General features: G+C 44.9%; 1 long non-coding RNA gene across 4 annotated transcripts in view; it reads right to left on the bottom strand.

Annotated features, from left to right (window-relative positions):
- Positions 1-20,667, bottom strand: part of LOC147731584 (uncharacterized) — a 793,594-nt gene that overhangs the window by 345,951 nt on the left and 426,976 nt on the right. For all 4 annotated transcript variants that reach the window (XR_015308453.1, XR_015308455.1, XR_015308452.1 and 1 more), the window contains one exon: positions 12,452-12,511. This is a non-coding gene — a long non-coding RNA (uncharacterized LOC147731584). The remainder of the gene's footprint in view (positions 1-12,451; positions 12,512-20,667) is intronic.

Below are 20,667 nucleotides of genomic sequence, written 5' to 3'. Positions count from 1 at the left end.
GTAAATGTGCCTGCCTGCTTGTCCATGAGATGCAGCCCTGTGAACACAGTGATGGCTCACAGTGGGAGTGCTGGGTGCCGATGGTGCAGGGCAGTGGTGAAATACACATCGACAATCCAGGCCATTTACACTCTGCATGTGGTGTCTCAGTTGAGGGAAATGTGTGTTGACACTGTCTGTCCATCCAGCAACAACAATAGAAACTCATGCAGCACCATACTCACAATGGGTAAGCCAACAGGAGGGCAGTAAGCAATGCATGAAAGACAAATCACAATAGACAAAGCTACCTGGATGCACATGTGTACAGCATAGTGCAGCACACATTTAAACAGCAAATCGGTCTTAGTAGCTAATGTGCATAAAGGGGGCCCTCCTCACCCATAACTAATCTCGATACTAACACATGGACATGTGCACTACCCAGCAAACGTGCGGGTCTGTGAGCCAAACTCACAAGGCAAGTGACAGTGCATGATGTATAGCATGCCCGCCTCCCAAACGTCTCAACATAGTACAGGCCACGTCACTGAGGTGGCTGACTCTGGACCACATCCTTAAAGGAGCAAGTCATACACTGACACATCCTCGTGTACTTACAACCCCTCATGTAAGACATCTGCTGGCAATAAATGCACAAGTGTCCCAATTCTGTTAAATATACATATAAACCCCAGGTTGCTACATCTCAGCATAGTAAATGCACAGAAGTGAAGGTCCACTCCCTGAAAGGGATAAGGGGTATTAAAAATACAGCTGAATTTGTAAGTATCCCACAATGTAGCATACACATCTAAATCGGAGCTTATCAACATTGACTACAATGTGGGACAATTTGCATCACTTACTCAATTGAACAGAGGACACAATCGGTGCTGCTTGTGTGTGTAAACTTGCCAATAACATTTGTCATAGCTGTAAAATGTTGATTGACGATGTACAAGTACAAGCTCTAATCTATGACGTAGTAGAAAAAGTGTACAACCTGCCACAAATAGGCATCTCCTCCCAAACAGTCACAATGTACATTGTCATGTAGTCTGCTTGTGAACACATCCAATGCATGATCACACATGAAACACACAGTTAAAATGCATCTACCCTTTACATTGCAGAGGGAGATACAGCACCTCCTGAACAGCAGCCTCTCTCACTCTTCACTGATGAAGATGAAGAATTTGCCACCATCAACACAGACACCCTCCAACAGCTGCTAGACTCCATCAGCACCCCATCTCAACGAGCAGGGTGACCCAGCTGCATCGTGCAAACCCCACCCCCTCCACAAACTAAAAAGCAGCAAGCACCTACCACCACGGCTGTCTCCCAGGACATCCAGGACCCACACCTCGCATTCCAGCGCCGTTTGTTAGAGGTCCAGCAGGAGGTGGCTCATCAGGTGGGGGTGGGGGTGGACAGCCTGGCGGCCAAACTTGATTCCGTAAGTGGGTGTCTGAGTTCCATCTGGGACCACCTCAAAAACATCACAGACACCCGCACTCCGCTCAATGCACGCCAAAACTTCATGGCTGACATCCCTTGAGTCATGACTCAGAGACAGGAACACCTGTCTAGTCAGAGTGGCTCCAGCGATGGCAGCCAGGAGTTGGCCTGCATGCGTAGGATAATGGAGAACAAGGAGCGGATGCAGGCGGAACAAATGGCTTCCACAGCTGCAGACCAGCGAGATGTAGTGGGCATTTTCCATGCCCTGCAGATCATCATCACTGCATTGGTGCAGCAAGGTCTTGAACAGATGAATGCTGTTGCTGCTGCTTCTCCATCCACATCTCCGCCCCCTGATGTGTTAGTGCCTCACAGTGCTGCAGCCAATATACCACCATTCACATGTGAGGCACATGACACATTAGAGGACGAAGGTGTGGATGATTATGCCTTTTTGCAAAGAAGGAAGCAGTAGCATTCATCCATGCCGTAAGGCCAGTTTCAACTTGGTTCTGGGCTCAGCATCATGCCCTCTAATATCACCTTCCTCTGTCCCCCGATACACTCTGTGACACTCACCTTGGATCTCAACATGGACTGCCATACTATTTTCTGGTTACCAATGACACAGCAATCAGCCTGCTGACTGAACTCTTCCTCATCCTTTGGATTTCTCTACCTTTAAGTACTCTGTCTGGAACCTCCACTGGGCATCAATGTAATGTGGGGATTGCATGGCCAAGTACTGGTCCAGTCTCCATCCATGTCAACGTACATTTGAATAAATATTATGAAGTCACACAGTTGTCTGTTTTCCATGATCAATCCAGTATATCAGTCTGTCAAAATGTAGGAGTAGCGGATCCAAATGAAAGTACACTCAGGTAAATTACACAAAAGTATAGTTTTCACTGTGATCCAGATGGGCAGTGGGATGAACGGGTATGTGTGAACTAAGTGTGCCCTCATTGCTCCAATACAACAATTTATCAAGATCCCAACTTAGGCCTACATCCATGAAGGCAATAGGAATGTGTGTAAATTATTCCAAAGTCTGTTGCAGGACACAAGTAGGTAGTATACTCATACTGGCATGTCCTCGAGGATCAGCCTCCATGCACAGGAACATGTAAATAAAAAGAATCAGAAACACTTGCACTACGCCGCAAGTGTGCCACAGTCTGTGCAAAGTAGATGGTCTCTGTGCAAGGAGCATGTGAGATGCCGGGCAATCTGTGGTACCCTGCACATACATCCATCTCAGTGATGGATAACAGTAGCTATTACATTCTACTCTCAATGCCATGTCCCTACCTTGTGTTGTAAAAGGGCAACCATATGCTGGCCTACTCTGTGAGTCACACTTAAGATGTAGAACTTCACAAACGTCTGCCCCTAGACTAGGCCATAAATCCTACTTGCCCCACTGTTATCCATTCAAGTTTTTTGTGCTCACATCTAAGGTATCCTGTCACAAACCATCCTGCTAAGTAACATGTCACGACTCCACTTACACATCCAACAGAGAGTCCAGTGATGAGATTACATGCATAAAATCCAAAAATGAACACTCAACCATATCACCACTGACATAAGTGCAAGCAGAATTGCAAAATAGTGAACATTTATTATAACATTGACAAAATCATCTCTACTAAATTATCTATTATCATATCTACCCTAACTAATCCTAAACACGCAAGACAGATCAAAAGCATCAAACCCCCTCCCACCCTTAAGGCACAAAACAGGACAAAGACATCTAAGCTGTACATAAACTAACTACACATTTAAGCTACACAAAGATATATGTTTTTGTATATAATTTTTTTTATTTTGTAGAAAAACATCAATCCCCCACCCAAAGTAAAAGGAAACTTATACCCAAATACTATACTATAATAAAATCTAAAACTAGCTTAAAATCTAACACTAACTATACTTAACCTAAAACTACACTACCTAACACTGAATAAACTATGAGATACAACTATGGGGGAAGGGAGAAGAGGGGGAGGGGCACATCGTGACCAGACACTATGGTATTCCCAGGTGTTCTTTAATGTCCGTGAGTTGCCTTGTCTGCTCCGCCATTTCCCTCCTCAACTCTGACAGCATCACATTATTGTCCACGATCTGTTTTTTTTCGCAGAGAGTAAATGGCATCACCTGATCCGCTAGTGCATGTGGAATTGTCCCTTGTGTTGTGGTAGTAGTAGGGGGATGGGACACAGATGGTACAGGCTGAGATACACCACTGCCACTAGAGGGGCCTGGGTTGGGCTGTGTGCCACTGGGTTGGCCACGTGTTATGACCCCGGACAATGCTTTCCATGTTACAGCTGATGTTCCTCCTGGTACCTATGCGCCATGTTGCGTTACGCTTTGCTGACTTTCTTGATGTGTTGGTACCGCTCCTTCCTCACCTGGAATGCGTGTAACTCTGCTGGCGTCATGTTGTCTGTAAAATATGAACAATGTGAAATTGTGAGTCATTTATGCTATCTCAATGTTCTCCATTCAAATACATGATACAAGATCACTTCAACATGAGGAGGGCAGCGGCTCTTGCTAGGGGAAAGATGGCGGATGGTCCTTGAGTCCGGTCGGGAGCTCCGTGCCTGAGCTCCGTAATGAGGCGCTTGTAGAGGAGGAGGAGGAGGCTACCGCACTGCTGTGCTCAGGATTCTCGTCACGAATTGCCGGTGGTTCCCTTGCCGTGTACTAATGTCAGGCGATTGTTCCAATAACAAGGTACGATTCCTTTTTCCAAAACCCGCCTGAAGACGCCGGAGCGGACACCACTCACCTGCTTGCTGTTTGCTGTTTGTCCGGATGGAACGGGGAGGTGGTGGTTCTCAGCAGCGGCGACTCTGTGATTTTGCCCGACCACCCGGCACCTCTGTGGCAAAGGCAGATATCCGATCCCTGAAGCGGGGCTCCAGCATCGGTGACTCGGCGATCCACGCAGATGCCGGGTGGTGGGAGGCGGCATTGCGGGCGCGGCAAAACTGCAGGAGAGCAGTAAGCCGGATTACAGTGTTTTTTAGAGGTAAGGCGAGGGGGGGTGAGGTTCAGGAGAGATTCGCTCGGTATCCCGACTTTCTGTGGGCTGTGGAGACGCAAAAGATTGTCAAGGTGATTGGTCTGGGGTACTTTTTTCTCGAAGTGAGAACAGGACAGAGCTGCATATATCCCAAAATCAAAACAAACTGCAATTTGTTGACTCTCCTTCCTGCATAGATCTTCTGAGCAGTATAAGCGACCAGAACAAACTTAAATTGATAATCAGCCCTGTAAATAACCTTCAAGAAGCCCCAGTAATTAAAACACCCTGCTACCAATTGTCATCCTCACATCAACAGCAGAACATTTCAGGCAGGCTTGTTGCTGTGGTAAAAGTGGAGGGAAGCAAGAGAAGCCTAGACAGTGTAACCCGCTCAACATATCTTGAATCAGAAGACCTGACATTGGATACAACCTGTAAACAGGAAGTTGGGAAAATTGCTGCAATAGAGGAAAATTACGGCAGACCCTGAACCACAAGGAAAATCGTCATATTGCCTAAGGAATAGGCAATTTCTTAAAACAACAACTGTCTCCCTCACTCCTAATCAGCCTGTGATTCCACGAGTCACAAGGAGAGTCACACGGAAAGCATTGAATTTACAAGTAGGCAAAGCTTTGAATAAGAGGGGGTTGGCAGAAGGCAAGCTGGAGTCAGGTGAAGGGGGAAATACCACTAAGCCAAAAATCACTCCGTCACTTAGGTCCTATTTTAAAGTGCAGGATAAGGCCCAGAGTAAATCTATCATGGAACCCTCTCGGTCCTCTCCGTCCTTAGCACCAGCAGAAAACTTAACACCAGATCCCACTGGTGCACTGGCAGAGGCAGAAGAGGAGGCAAAGGCAGAAGCCATCACAAGGGAACCAGAAGTAGGTTTGCAAACAGGGTCATTGACTCTGACACAGGCTTCAACCCAGAGCTGGTCCCCCTGTCAGAGCTCGAGTCAGGCTCAAAACTCTCTCTCGGACCCTACCGGATCCAATTGTCCCTCTATGACTCCTCCCTCTAATTCCACTAATTCCACCAATACTAACCTCGTGAACCACCAGAGTGGCTCACGAAACAGTACAGAGGCCTTGCTGGAAATAATGCTTGATGAGATGAGGTCCAGGTTCAAAGTATCAGAAGAAATCAAAATAAACTGCGTGAAAGATTTGAATCTCTGGACTCTAAACTATTAGCTCTAAATGATAGAGTCTCCACAGTCGAAGCAGAAGCTAAAGGCCTGACTAGGAGGGTAGAGCTATCGGAGAAAAATAGTAGAGATCTGAAGACAAAGGATAAAAGCATAGAGGAAAAGCTGGAGGCTTTAGAGAATCAATCTAGAAGGTGCAACTTGAGATTTCTTAATGTTCCGGAAGTGCGAGAAGGGTCCGACATAAAGAAATGTATAATATCACTTATAGAGGAACATTTCTCATGGAGTAAAACCGTTGACCTGGAATACGATATCCAGCGGGTACATCAAGACCCTTTTGGGAAGCCCAAAGAGAGGAAGAACCCAAGGAAAATCCTAGTGAACTTTAAAACCTACAACCTCAAAGAAAGAATCCTGAGTGAGGCTCTGAAAAGTTGGGCATATAACAGAGATGACTGGTCCTTTAGGATCCGATCGGACATTGCAAAGGTGACACAAAATAGACAATGGGAGTTGGGTCAAAAAATGCCCGAATTAAAAGCACTTGGGGCAACAGTCCAAATGAAGTTCCCAGCCTCACTAAGGATTATGTGGAGGAACAAGATGTACAACTTAAGAGATCCGGAGGAAGTAGATTCCCTCTTAGAACAAATGGGCACCCAAATTCTAATACAATCACACTCTTAGTTTTTATGGCATTAGTGACATAAAGTGACGTATAAATTGGTTAGAAAAGGTAGCAGTAACATCCTCACTGATGTTTATGTATTCAGGCACGGGGCTCGAAGTGGGCCATAATTAAAGCCCAAAGGAGAGGGAGGCTTTCCCAGGGAGGGAGTATGTCTCCTCGTGCCTTTTCCTTTCTTCTTTTTCTGTTTATTTTGCACAATCACAGTCGTTTTATGTACGCACTAGAAGGGAGGAGGGGGGGGCACACAAGGGTTGGGAGCAAAGTAGGGAAATATACAAAAAAAGTCCTCAGCAAGATGTTAAGCTTAAAGGAAGGGGGGTTATCAGGGCCAAATTTGAATCAGTAGCATTTCAGCTATCCACCAGAAAGAGATGGAAAAAAATCTGAGAAATATAAATATAACTTCCTGGAATGTCAATGGTTTAAGGACTAAGAGTAGGCGTAGGAAATTTTTTGAATATCTGAGATCTTTGGACAGTGAAATTATAATTTTACAAGAAACACATTTAATTAAAAAAGAGTGGGAAGAATTAATGAAAACCCTCCATTGGGTCGATTCTTACATATGTACTGACCTGGAGTGCGTTATAAAAGGTGTTGCCATTCTTTTTAAAAAATCTTTGAAATCTAGAATCTTATCATCTGAGGTAGATCCTAAGGGGAGATGGGCGATAGTGAATGTAAGCATACTTAGTAACACGCTTACTGTGGCTGGTTACTATGGACCAAATATAGATGACCCCATTCCACTCCAGTCACTGTACTCCCAACTGATTGCGGCGACTTCCCAGAAAATCCTGGGTGGAAATTTTAACATCATCTTAGATCCAAAAACAGATCGTCAGCCTAAAGGTAACCAGGCAAGCTTGCCAAAAATCAGAGAATGGTTGGGAGTGTACAGGAGGGATCTAAGCCTTACTGATGTATGGAAAGAGAAAGGCAACAAACAAGACAAATTTACCCTTATTAATAAAAAGCTTGGCATACAGACAAGAATCAATTTTTTCTTAATAGATCAGGGGTTAGTTGAAAATACATCAAATGTAATCCACCTCCCCGCCCATCTCTCAGATCACTCTGCTGTCCAAATTACGTTAAGAATAAACAATAACATAACGACTCCAAGATGGACACTAGATCGCTCAGTTCTCTTAGACTCTATAATCATTGATCAACTTAAACAAGAGACCGAGTCATATTTTCAGGATAACAATGGGAGCGATTCATCTCAAACAGTATGGGAGGCATATAAAGCAGTTATCAGGGGCAAGATCTGCAGTCTAACTATTCATAAATCAAGGGAGGTTAAGAAAGAGATACAGAGAATAGAAGAGAGAATAAAAATACTGGATCGGCAGATATTCCCAAATATTTCATCCTTCAAGAAATCAAGATCTCTGCAAGGAAAGGCTTAAACTAAAAGAAAGTCTAACAACGATACTAGAAGGTAAAATCAGAGAGAGATGGGAAGTTAGTAAACTTGCCCATTATGAATATGGAGAAATCTGTGGGAAAATGCTTGCTTGGAAGATTAAAACTGACAAGGCTAGAAACAAAATCAACAGTATAGATCCAACAGATAGCTCTCAAAATGGGTCTGAAGACGAAGTAATAAAGGAGGAATTCTCAGCTTTCTTCTCTAATCTTTATAAGGAGGACTGCAACCCAAAAATTGAAGAAATAAACAATTTTCTAAACGAACAAAATATTTCCGTTCTATTCTCTGAAGAAAAAGAAACTCTAAACAGCGAAATATCAATAGAAGAGGTAGACGTAGCAGTAAGAAATTTAAAAAGAGGTAAGGCAGCAGGTCCTGATGCCCTCCCAAATGATTTTTATTTGAAACTAAAAGACACACTGGTTCCCCATTTAACAGTACTATTTAATAAGATCTTTTTAAATAATGAAAAAATCCCAGAGATGTGGAATGATGCAACCATCTCCATTCTCCTGAAACCAGGAAAAAAAACAAAAAAATGTGAGTCTTACCGCCCAATATCTATTTTAAATTGTGACTACAAGATCTTTACTCAAATCATGGCTAAAAGATTAGGGAAAATTGCGGGGAATCTAATTAACTCTAATCAGAAGGGCTTTGTGGCAAGAAGACACCTTCAAGAACTTACACATGAGTTGATTGGAACAATAGATATCGCCATTACAGAGAAAATTCCTCTCATTAATCACAACAGACGCTGCTAAAGCGTTCGATAGAGTTAACTGGAGGTATCTAAGTGAGGTCTTGAAGAAGTTTAATTTGAGGGAAAACATTCTAAAAATGGTAGAAAACATCTATAACTCTCCTAAAACCAAAATCTTAATCAATGGCAACTTAACCAACAATATTCAGATAGGTAGAGGAACCCGTCAAGGGTGCCCCCTCTCTCCCTTACTTTTTAACTTTTACATCGAGCCGGTTGCAGAGAGCCTCAGGAATCTCCCCTCAATCCTCCCGTTTAATTACCAAGGGTGGTATAAGAAAGTAGCTCTTTATGCAGATGACCTCATGATTTTCACCTCAGACTTAAAAGAGGCCCTTAAAACAACAGAGGAGACCCTGATTGAATTTGGGAAGTTATCTGGGTACCAGATAAACCAAACTAAAACTGAAACCATGAGTTGGAATGAGGAATTCATATCATCTTTTCGCAAGGAGAAAATAAGATATTTGGGTATAGATATCGTAAAAGATCTCGACAAAATCACACATACCAACATTCATAGAGTAGAAACTGAGGTAAAAAAACTTCTGAAAGTATGGAGTAGTCTCCCTTTAACATTCCTGGGTAAATCAAACATCATAAAAATGGCAGTCTTGCCAAAATTTACTTTTATTTTTAGCACTATCCCGCTTGAGTTCAAAAGAGAAACCATAAAAAAGATCCAGGGAGAAATAACTAGCTTCATCTGGTCCGCTAAAAGACCAAGAATCGCTTGGCATAAAATAAGGAGAAGGAAAGAGCAGGGAGGTATAGCTTGTCCAGACCTCCTAGAATATTACAGGGACTTTCAATTTAAGAACATCAGGATGTTGTTAGGCCCGTATGAAACCTACCCATTATATCTACAGAAACTAACAAACAATAACAGCCACTTTTTATATAAATTTGGTCACCCGAAGTTGTTTAAAAAAATCTAATTGAAGACCTTGAAATCAGCCGCCAGGTTATGGTACTGTGTCAGATCCACATTGGATATCCCTCTTTACAGCGAGAAGGCCCCGATTTGGGATTCCCAGACGACACCAGGCTGCCTTAAGGACAGCTTGGCGTCCCCCTTAAAAACAGCAGGAATAGTAGAATGGGGCCAACTCTTATGTCAGAACAAACTTCTTGATTGGGAAATAATATCGCAATGAACAAATTTCACATATCGAAATTTAAATATTACCAACTGTTGAGCTGGACTAAGTCTCTCAAAGAAACTATAAAAGGTAACATCTCCCTAGAAATAAAGATGCAGGTGGAGAAGACATTCACTAAGGAAATATCATATTGGTACTGGGCCCTTATATCTGCGGGGGAAGAGTACTTCCGAGTTCCAAAGAGTATCTGGGGGAAAGACCTGCTGACGCTGGATACAAGTAATACATGGCAAATATCTATGAGCAAATGCTGGCCGATTGTAACTTTTGCTGCCCTCAAAAGAAATCATTTACTCACTATTCATAGAGCTTATTGGACCCCGAAGAGGCTGTCCAAACTAAATGGATCCATAGTGAGGAGCTGTCCAAAGTGTGGATTACAGATGGCAGACGACTTGCACATGTTCTGGCAGTGCCCCAGTCTCAATGGCTTCTGGAAGGACATGGGTACTACATTAGAAGGGGTAATGGGAAGACAGCTAAATGTGAGTATGGAACTAGTCATTTTTGGGGAGTCGGGCATTAATGTAACAAGACCTTTTTCTAAAGCCAAGGAAAATTTAACTTTCGTGCTGATCCTCCTAGCAAGGAGGGAGGTATGTATAAAATGGATAAGCCCAGCCCCCCGACTCACAGTGAATGGCTCGCGTCAGTTCTCAAAGTGTATAATTTAGATAAAAAAAGAGGCTGGCTTCTAAGAAATATAAATTTTGGGATATATGGGAAGAGTTTCATGGGGGTTGATTGAATGCTTGGTTATTCTTATATTGCGGTAACTGTATGTTTGGTCTTTAGTTTCACCAATTGTCCAATGATTACGCTATTGCAACAGTAATGGAGGAAGGCTTGCAGGAGTAGCCATAATGGCTAGCTCATCCCAGATCGAAGTAAGAATCCTTCTCCTTACAAGTTTATAGAAGTAAGGGGCTCCCTTTCTCTGATACGCTGGAGAGATCTAGACGTGGGAGAATATAACGAAAGCATGGAGCAACAGAAGGGACCCTGATAATCTCCAAATTGTAACTCGTTGCGTAATGAGGACAAGATAAGCAAAAAAAAAAAAAAAGATCACTTCAACATGGGTGCCTACACTCTAAAGCAACCATGTGAAGTATGTGAGCATAGCAACTAAAAGTGGGATGCTGGATCACTGACTACATGCTGGGGAGACTGACATAACAGTGCATGGCATGGGACATTTACTGTTGCAACCAATTTAGACTGACAGGGGGAAATTCACTAGGAAGTGGCGGGTAGAGGCATTAGGCTTTTTGGGTTAAAGCCTCTCGGGGGCACTTTGTATATGCAAGGCTGCACCATATTCACAGGGATATGTTGCAGCCTTGTGTTTCCCCCTGCGATAGTGCTAAGTTTCACAACTTAGCGACAATGCAGGCACCCTTGCACCAGAGTGCAAGGGTGTCTGCAAGCAGGGATGTATGTTTCTGCACAGGCAGGTGTCGCTTCTTGCACATGTACAAACTGAAAATGACAGGTTGGGACTTACAAGTGTGCTGCTTCATGTAGCTGACATGGAGCACGTTGGGTAGCTGGAAACTGACTTGTACATGAGGTGCTGTACCTCTCTCTACCACTAATTCACAATAGGTGAAGCAATGATGTTTGAAAGTGTGAATCATTCTTTACTCTAAATTGTCACTTATGCATGTCTTTGATCCGCTAATATCACACAGTGTTACATCAAAATACTCTGGCACTTACAACACAAACGGTTACAATTCAATCACAATAGTGACAGCACCCTGGAGTCATGATGGTTATAGTGTTGTTATGTGTAATATTTTCTCACAGCATTCAAGGGGCATGAAATGTGAAAATATTATGGCACTGCAATAATCTCAGAGCTAAAGCATGCCTGTTAAATGCATGTAGAGTAATGTAAAAAATTGTTTCATATGAGCTTGTACACCTGATCCAGAGTCGTACATGGAATGACCACAAGGAGACAGCTTGACAACACCATTGCAGTGGCAAAACATGGCAATGAGATTCAGAGGGCCTACTTAGCTAGGTGTTTGGGGAACATGCCAGTGATATGCTTGGCACAATGATCTCCACTTTTATGAAGATGATATGCAGCATACATAACAAATCACAGTGCAGACCCGTGTCTGAGCACGCATGGACTGCAAACCACTGCCTACTTGTGCTGATCGTGCACACTTGCACTGTCATCTAACTCAAGAATGTACATGCATTCCATGTCTGATGATACTCATCTGCAACACCACTTACGTGTCTCATCTCCTATCAGTACGCTCTGTAATCCACATGCATGTGCTGTTGGGACCGAAACCATAGACCCAATCACCATATGTATCACCGACTGGGCATGTGCAAAGTTACAACTGGGCGACAACAGATTTGTACACACTTCTGTCTTCCACAATACATCATAACATGTTTATTTGAAAGCGCACGTTCACACCAAAGCGGTATCGTGGCAATAAATAATAGATGTCCATTGTTACCCGACTCAATGCTTCTTATCTCATCAACCGCAGATGGATGAAAGTCTGAGTGGACCCTGTGGGGAATTTAACCTGTGACCATGAGGTCGAACTCAGGCCCCTGCAGTGGATTATGTTGTCTACTGAGCCACCAGACACGGCACTGCAGTCATGATACATGTGATACACACCCATACTGCAGACTACAATGTTGATAATTTGACCCAGACAGTCATCACACAGCACTGTGACAATATATGATGTACAAGCTCACCAGTGGCGTGTTGGTCCTTGAATCTGTCTATGTCCCCACGAGTGATGATCGGTTGTCCAGCTGTGAGACAACAAAAGTAAAATGGGTTGGTATCAGACGTTGAATCATACAGGTCATATTCATCATACAAGTCATCACCATAACATAAAAACTTCCTTACTGTAGGGTTGTATATCATGTTAGCTATATGATTGTGTCTACTTTGCATGCCATTCACACAACACCTGTGAAGGCTGAGCCGGGCCAAACAAAATGATAATCTTAGCAAACCTGCACATACTAGTTGTATGACACATTCACAAGGCCCCATTTCAACGAACCACATGCTGTAATACATGGTCTGTGTACAATTGCATGGCCTCAGATCGCACACAGCAGTTTCACAGATGTTGGTGGTGTTTAACACTCAGGAGATGTCTGATTTACTTAGAGCATTTGTTCCTATCTCAAACATTGTCACACAGAGACTATGTTCAAGTGCAGCGTAGGTAACGCAGCACTCATGCAGATGATAAACATGCACACAGGGTATGAGTGTAGTATTTTCTTATTTATAGATACTGTGCTTTGGTTCAATTTGAGGAGATTTATGATTGGTACGGACAGTCACAATGTGACGTGCGCATGTGAAGAAATTGTCTATGATTTGCCTCCTTCGGGCTGTTCTTGCTCCAGTAGCTGCAGGTGTGCTCCACCTGCCTCATCTTCCTCATCATCTGGAGCATCGTACAGTGCATCCGGCACTTAGATCCATGGGGCATTGGTGCTTACACATATATTGTGCAATACACAACATGCTATGATGATCTAGCAGACACTTTCTGGGCTGTCCAACAGTCTTCCACCTGTGATGTCAAGGCAACAGAAACGTGACTTTAGCACGCCAAAAGTGCACTCCACAATGCCCCTGGTGCGTACATAGGCCAAATTATACTGCCTCTGGGCCTGGGTACTGGTGGCTTGAAGGGGTGTCATCATCCATGGGGTGAGTGCATTTCCTTGATACCTTGCAACATGTAATGTAAAATGTAATGTAAAAAAGATTTATAAAGCGCAACATACACCGGACGGTTTCTTGGCGCTGTTCACTAAATCATAAAGAGACAAAGGAGGGAGGGAGAGGGAGCTTATGTGTAAGCACAGCGGAAAAGGTGAGTTTTTAGGAGGGACCTGAAGTGAGGGTAAGAGGAGGAAAGTCTAAGTTCCAGTGGGAGAGAGTTCCAGATTGAGGGGGCCAAAGAAGAGAATCTGAGGCCTCCGTGCTTTTTGCACCTAAACCTGGGCGTCTGAAGGAGAGCATGGTGGGAAGATCGGAGGGGTCTAGAAGGGACGTACGGGTGCAGAAGAGACGAGATGAAGGAGGGGCCGATACCGGCCAGGGATTTATAGGTCAGACAGCCTAGTTTGAATTTACAACGCTCTGATACAGGAAGCCAGTGAAGGGCTTTGAGTAGAGGACGGACGTGATGATGTTTTGGTTGGTGGTAAATCAGGCGGGCTGCCTGATTCTGTATCAGCTGTAGTCTTTTGATTTTTGGTATTGTGGGATACCAGCATACAAGGCGTTGGCATAGTCAATCCGAGAGATGACTAATGCCAGCAACGTCAGGGTGAGAGCTTCGGTGGTCAGAAAATGGGCTATTTTACGAATTTTTCTGAGCCGGTGGAAGCAGGAAGGCACTGTAGCACTGACCTGGTGTTGCATGGAAAGATCATGTGAGATATAGACCCCCAAGCTTTTTACCTTGTCAGCAGGGCAAGGGGAGGGACCAAGGGCAGGGGGCCAGAAGGTGGAGTTCCAGGGGTTGGATGGGCCTCCGACAAGAACAAGCTCCGTCTTGTCAGGGTTGAGTTTGAGATGGTGAGTGCCCATCCAATTGCTGATATGACAGAGGGTAGACTGGAAATCCTGAGCCGCATCCTGCGAGGAGTCAAGATTGAAAATGAGCTGAATGTCATCTGCATAGTTAAATGCAGTGACATTCCTTCCCCGGAGGGAGCGGATCAGGGGGTGAGGTACAAATTAAAAAGAAGTGGGGACGGAGACGAACCCTGTGGCACACCGCAGGTGAGTTTCATCCTGTCAGCCGAAAAGTGGGAGAGTCGGACAGATTGGTGGCGGTTCGTCAGGAATGACCGGACCCAGTCAAGGGCCGTCCCTCCGATACCAGCCTCTTTGACACGGTCGACCAAGATGGTGTGGCGACCGTGTCAAAGGCCGCCGACAGATCCAAGAGAATCAAGGCTTGATGGGTGTTAGAATCGGCGCCTCTACGGAGTTCCTCCATTACAGAGAGAATGACCGCCTCTGTCGAGTGGGCGGGTCTAAACCCAGCCTGCTGGGGGTCCAAGAAGTTGGAGTCCTCAATAAAAGAACTGAGGATACTAGTTACATACGTCTCGAGTACTTTGCTTAGGTAGGGAAAAAGGGAGATGGGACGGAAGTTGCCCATAACCGTAGGGTCGGCAGTGGGTTTCTTTAGAATGGGTACTACCTCCGCGTTCTTAAACTGGCTAGGGATCTCACCGAGCAGAAGAGAACTGTTCAGGAGGGCCAGTGGAGGGGTGGGGCAGGCTGAGAAAGCAGCCCGGAGAATCGCGGGAGGGCAGCAATCTGTGGGGGAGCCAGAGGAAACTTTGTTAAGCAAGGCGATGAAAACGTCTTCTGATAAGGGGGGGAACTGAGTCAGAGAGTGAGGGTTAGTGGAGGGAGCAGCCTCAGTGAGGGGTGTAGTCGGGGGTGTGGAGGAAATACTGTTTTTGATTTTGCTAATTTTTTCTATGAAGAAGCAGTTGAGGGAATCACAAAGTGCTTGAGATGGAAGGGGTTTGATGGTCACCCTGTCCGGATGTGAGAGTTCTTCTACAATGGCAAAAATGTCTTTAGATTTTTGCGCGGAGTTGAGGATTTTGATGGAGAAGTAGGTGGTTTTGGCGGCTGAGATTGCTCGTTTATATTCTCTCAGTAATTTTAGAAAAGGTGGTTTCTCTGAGGGATCATAACTTCTACGTCAGCGACGCTCTGCTTGGCGGAGACCAAGTTTTAAAGATTTAAGGCTATCAGAGAACCAGCGATGTGCGTCGTGGGGGCGCTTAGTTCTGATTAGCTTGAGGGGGGCGACCTTGTCACTGGCGGATTCTAGCCATTTGACGAGTGCAGCTTCTTGGGAGTCGATAGGACCAGAGCTGGGCAGAACTGAGGATGTTAGAGAGGTAAGGAATAAGTCAAGGTCTGCTTTGTTCCAGTTTCGAGCCAAGAGGCTAGGGCCTCGGCTACGAGGGGGCGGAGGAGGGAGCAGGAGGAGGAAGGAAATTAAGTGATGGTCTGACCAGTGGCAAGGTGTGATCATGAGTGACTTGATATCAAGATTATAGGCCCACACCTGGTCTAGGATATGGCCCTTGTAGTGAGTGGGTATGTGAACGTGTTGGAGACCATTGAGCCCAGTTAATAAGTCAGTAAAAGCCAGGGATTGAGGGCTTTCATGGGCGTCTGACGGCCAGTAGTTGAAATCACCCAGGACCAACAGTTTGGAATTATTAATTGTAAGCTGGGAAAGCAAGTCACCAAACTGAGAAGAAAAATTAGGCATGGATTGGGGGGGACGGTATACCAAGACACAGGTAAGGGGGGGATACAGAGGATTCAAATCTAATAGCCAGGCAGTCCACCTGGGGAATAGTGAGTAGAGAAAGGGAAGTGAACCTGAGGGAAAGTTTGATAATGGCAGCTACGCTGCCTCCTGGTTTGTCAGCAGGCCGATTGACTTGTAATGGAGAGATGTGTCCTTTAGTAGTTATGCATGCTGTGTGACCTTTGTTAATATTTTTGTGGTGTGAGAATGTTGCTAGTTTGTGATTAATCTGTGCCCTGTTTGGCTTCTGGACAATTGAACAGCATCAATGCAAATTACATTGCCTACCAGATGCTCTTACCTCCCCCAAGCATATTCACTTGTGTGTGCTGCACAGTTGCATTACTGCCACTCCAACAGTGCACCAATGTAATGCCTTTCTGCACATGTCCACAAGCCTGACACATGCACAAGCAGGCTGCCTGGCTCTCATAACATCTGGAGCTACCACACATCCGCACTATTCACAGTCAACACCAGGATAACGTTTAGATGCCAATGGGCCACAACAGACACGGCTCTCGTTATGTTTTGTTGAGCTGCTGCCGATGGCACTATACATTCCATAATGCACAAAACATGCTTTTTCAGGTACAGACATGCCACACGGTAACAGTCTGCCGCACACTCATCTGCGGGGCACACAGAGGGTGTGAACACTTAGCATTCACCATCATCATCACACACCACGCCATCTACTCCATAGCCTACGTACTCATCCATGATCATATATTCCACCTCACATACCACTAGTACTCAAAATCCATTTACCTCTGCCAGATGCTTGCTAACATCGAACTGAGATAACTCTTCTTGACACTGATCCACAAGGCAGGCCACACCTTTCACCCCATCTTCACATGTGGAAACTGCGTCCACTTTATAAACACCACTCAATGCCCATGTTGTGAGCAGTACAGCATACAGTTTCTCGTCATGTAACACCATGACACACAATCAACACATCTGGTGCCATACAGACCTATGGGAGCTGAGTCAACAAGCATCTGTTACTTTCCACCATCAACAGCAACAGCGCAGTCAAGATTTTTGTAACATGTATAGACTAATGCACATACACACTTCCCCCAATATGCAACTCCAACATTCAGCGTTTTATGAATGCCACATCGTTAACATACAACATCAAAGTTGACAGATGCATGTGCAGATGCATGGAGTAGAACTTTAGCCACAGGAAGGTGAACATTGGACATCACCACCTACAAGGACACCTAGCTCATACTCTCCCTAATTAAGGTACACACAAGACTGGTGTTCCAGGCATTATTGATGCAAGTTGCTCCATGGATTTTCAACAGATGGTGGGTGCTCTACCAAGAGGGGACATTAGTCCTCATCCTCCTGTCTACAACATCGGTATGTGGAAAAACCTGGTGGGCCACCATCTTTGTCACCAAACCCACAACAACTCTAGATACATAGGCATCATACTTAATTCCTCCCTCTTCATTTACAAACTGGTCTACGCAGTGGCTCTGCATCATCCATGCTGCCTTCACATGCTCCACACCCCCGTCAGGTAGGACAGTCAACAACGCTGTCTTTGTCATCAGGCTGGACAATGGAAACACAATATATTCCCACTTGACATGTCTGTACTCTGCACAATCAAGACTATCCAGCACTCCACTGCTGCACTCACCAATGTGCACATTATTTCTTTGTAGGTTGATTGCCTATATTGCACATACTTGGTTGCCACCTCTCCACACATATGCTGATGTGTGGCAGAGGGGCTATGCCATTGGTGATAGGTTGTCTACATGGCTGGTTACAGTTTACACTGTTACTTGTGTTGTAGCGACTGTTAGGTGGGATTGTAAATTGGCATGTTGTTTGTGAGTTTGGAACATGTGATTTCTCACAGTTATGTGTACTATGATTGTGTAGTTGAGGTGTGTGTTCTGTTAGTACTTATCAACGAGAAGTGCATTTCCACATGTACCATCCTCAAAGCGCTGATTGATTATGAACTGGCAGAATATGTAGGAATCATGCACACTGCCTGGGAACTTGGCTACAACATTGGTGAACAGGCCCTGGTGATCCACTATTGCCTGCGCAATTTATGGAATGTGTGTACTTTCTGTTGCGGTATATGTGTGCAGTGTCAGCAGGAGGCACAAGTAGGACATGTGTGCAGTCAATTGCCCCCAACACATACAGGAAGCCAGCTATGGCGTAGAACTCTTGCTAGATCTCCAAATGTGCCTGTGCAGTATTGGGGAAGTGAAGGTGTTGTGGTATCAGGCTGTTGATGCCATCCAATACAGTTGTGAGGAACTTTGATAGGGATAGCTGTGAGACTCCTCCAACTCTGGTAGTTGTTGGTTGGAATGTATCAGAGGTCAACAGGTGCAGCACAGCCAGCAGCTTTGTTTGCGGTTGGATGTTGGTTATCCGCGGTGGTGGTGCCATCAGCCTGTGGGCTATCAGTGTCAGGATGAGGAGGATGGCTGTCCTTTTGAGCCTGTCGTGGGCAATGACATCCTTTGACGTTAGATCTGTGAGGCTGATGCGTCTGCGATTGACACGCTGCCTTATTCTGTGCTGCTTCGGCAGTGGTCTGGGGGGTGGCAGTGATGGTGGTTGTTATGGCCTTTTTGGTACTCCAATCTGCATGATTAGTACCTCCATGGCATCAGTGAGTGTTTAAATGAGGCTCTGGGATAGTTTCCCTTATATATAGCTAATTTTCACCCATGTTAAGACCTTCTTTTTTCTGGTCTTAAGTTCCTGCAGCTAACGTGCCTTAGCGACAGGTTTTTTATCGCATCGCCAGTCAGGACCATCGTTGTGAATAGGGCGATGTGGTGTTAGCATGCCTTTTAGCAAGAGAACGCCTACATTGCATATCATTAGCGATAAATATTGCTAACATTTTATGCGATGCTGAAATCGGTTGCTAACGCGAGAAATGTATTGTTAATGCCTGTTTTCGGCAGCTTGTGTATACTGCGATAATATTATCGCTGCTTTATCGATATTGGCTTGTGAATATGCCCCTAGGTATCTTCTAGAAACTCAACCTCCAGTTCTCTCACACTTTTTTCCCTGTGTGTATGTTTTGGGCCTTGGCATATGGAATGAAGTCCCCTACACAGCTAGGGTACCCCTTTCTAGTGCTACCTTTCATAAATAGATATTCTATGAAGGCCAGTTCTTTAGATGTCTCATGTCTTATTGCTGGAAGACTCGCTCAGTGTTTGTAGAAAGTCATCCCTGGGCACCAAATGACACTGGAGAATGCAAGATTCGCCATTGCTCAAAACCTAATATCATAGAAGTCACCTAACACCAAAGGGCTGTTGATCTTTTATAATTTAAAACTATAATTTACCATGTATGGATAAAAATCCGAAAAATATAAACAACAGTCATTAGTGGGGAGGGGTATTCCGTGTCATACATGTGAAGTATATGATAACTCGATAGTAGTGTCCAATCCAGCTCCCTTACCTCCTGGGAGCCATATGGCATCTTAGAGAGGAGTTTCAGAATACTCTTGTTCTAATAGGACCCATATATTCTTCGAGTAATTATTCTTTCTGTCTAGTGCAGGTCATAGTTTTGCTGTCCGTATGTAATTCCCCATGTGAGAAAAGCCTAGCCTTCCAGCACCCACTGTCGCGTACCATGTGGACTTGTGTATTCTAGGTCAGTTGGCATTCTATATGAATGTTTTCAGTTTTTGATTTATTTGAGTTTTTTATCCAGTGGTGGCTGCCTCTGAATGGGGGTGGAGTGGGGGTTGGGATGAAAATAAATTAAGATAAGCTTACCTGTTTTGCTGCCGCATCTGCTGCATGCCTCTCCTCAGTCTTTTTGTCTTCTTCCCGGCTGCTGCCTGCAGCCTGCTCCGGAAGCACCCAGGCTTCCGACTCTGGCAGCCAATCAAAACGCTGCAGGAGCAGTGTTGTGATTGGTCTGAGCAGCCTATTTGGACGCTCAGGCAGTGCCTGGGAGGCTGGGCATGATCTCCATGGGGCTGTGCAACGCAGCCCACTGGGGAACATGACAACTATGCAGGACTGTTTGGCCAGCCCTAGAGGGCCGGTCAAAGCGTCTTGCGCATGTAGGGAGGGAGTGCAAACCCCTCCTGCTCCCTCTGAAGCAAGCCAGCCCAACCCCGCCCCACCCCATCCGGAGTCACAAAGGAAAATAAAATAATAGTAACTTCTTATTTTATTTTCCACTGCTAAACAAACAGTGAGGCGATGCTCCTTTGACTTAGCGGAGGAGCCGCCACTGCTTTTAATGCAGTTTATTTGCACTTTATTGCATTGGCATAACGGAAAATGATGGCGCCCCCTTGCAAAGTGCGAAGAGGGGCCCTTGTCTCTCGCATTTCTCACTAATATTTATTGCCCTTGGGTTAAATGGAGGTTTCCTGAGGGGATGTAGGCCTCTAAAGGGTTGAGGCACCTCCTGGGCTGAAGGGGCTTCTGTTACGTACCCTTTATTTTTGGGAGGGCTTCCTCCACATAGAGTAACCTAAGAAAAACCAAATGTTTAACCTGTTACAGTAAGGTTATAGATTTATAAGGATCTGGATAG

This window comes from Lissotriton vulgaris, chromosome 2_1 (genome assembly GCF_964263255.1).
Source record: "Lissotriton vulgaris chromosome 2_1, aLisVul1.2, whole genome shotgun sequence".
NCBI classification, from domain to species: Eukaryota; Metazoa; Chordata; class Amphibia; order Caudata; family Salamandridae; genus Lissotriton; species Lissotriton vulgaris.
Note: the sequence above shows the minus strand (reverse complement) of the source record. Positions and strands in the feature narration are given on the sequence as shown.